Raw genomic sequence first — 1,534 nt, 5'->3', positions numbered from 1 at the left:
AGCAACCCTCTCCAGGCAAAAGAACTATCGGGTCACCCACTAATTAAGAGAATTTTGAAAGGTATAATTGCAGGGGATCCGCCGGTCAAAAGATGCATAACATGGTGCATAGAAGATTTATTGAGTTTTCCTAAAGAGATACGACGTAGATGAAAGTAGTCTCTTCGCAGTGGCGAGGCATACTTGCGTTTTGCTGCTACTAGCTACGGGCAGAAGAGTCCACGATCTAACGCTTTTATCTTTGGAAAATGGGGCATTTGAAGAGAAGCCAGGAAGAATTGTGTTTTGGCCAAAGTTTGGATCCAAAACAGACTCCTCTTCTTACAGGCAGTCGGGCTGGTTACTGAAATGCACTTCGGAGCGCTCTGAAAGGCGCTTAGATTTAGTGTATTGGGTCAAGAAACTCATTTACGTATCAGCTGAAAGACGAAGACCAAGCAACCTCTTAAATCTGTTTATCACTACAAGAGGAACCGCTAAAAATGCTTCTAGAACAGTAATTGCGGGCTGGATAAGGACGCTTTTTAAAGAAGCGGGTATTTCAGCATCGGCGGGAAGCTTCAGGGCCGTAGTGGCAACGAGCAATTGGACGAGCAATCGTTATAATATAGACGAAGTACTGGCCAGGGGAAATTGGAAATCAAGAAACACTTTCATTAATCATTACTTCCAGGAAGTTCGAATTGGTAGCAAATCAAGCTCAAATTTGTTATGTGAAATGTTTAGCCCTACCTGAGGAAAATTATTATCTATTACACTAATTTTAATATCAAGGTGATTAACAAGGTGATTCAGGGAAATTTAATGTCATTTGATTATTGTGCTCAGAAAATAAACTTGATCTCAATGAATATTGTGATATTAACATTAAGAGATTAAGGGGAAAGAGATTATAGCATGTTATTAGTTGAATGGAAAATAAATATAACGAATTTAAAATTGTTTCTTTGCATAAATTGCAGTTAAACGGAAACCCTTGTTTTTCTCACAGTACGCTTGGGCAGCGCCGGCAGATAGTAAACACGTCTCAATGTGGTTCAAGCGTAGGCTCGAACACCTAAATAGACCCGTTTTACCCCCGTAGGGTATAAAACGGAGATTTAGGTTTCAGCCGTAGCTTGAACCACCCCTTAATTGCCTTGCCGGCTTAAGGTGAGTACTGGAAAACAAAATGGCTTCCACCGCGCGCTGCCCGAGCTTGAGAGAAAGAGACAGGTATAAAAAGAACAGTGTGTCTCGCTCTAACATTACCACAGATAAGGAAAAAACAACGAATATCGAAGGGGTAATCTCAATGTGGTTCAAGCTACGGCTGAAACCTAAATCTCCGTTTTATACCCTACGGGGGTAAAACGGGTCTATTTAGGTGTTCGAGCCTACGCTTGAACCACATTGAGACGTGTTTACTATCTGCCGGCGCTGCCCAAGCGTACTGTGAGAAAAACAAGGGTTTCCGTTTAACTGCAATTTATGCAAAGAAACAATTTTAAATTCGTTATATTTATTTTCCATTCAACTAATAACATGCTATAAT

Source organism: Choristoneura fumiferana, unplaced genomic scaffold (assembly GCF_025370935.1).
Source record: "Choristoneura fumiferana unplaced genomic scaffold, NRCan_CFum_1 Sck3bRy_369;HRSCAF=857_pilon, whole genome shotgun sequence".
NCBI lineage: Eukaryota > Metazoa > Arthropoda > Insecta > Lepidoptera > Tortricidae > Choristoneura > Choristoneura fumiferana.
This window is presented reverse-complemented; position numbering follows the sequence as displayed.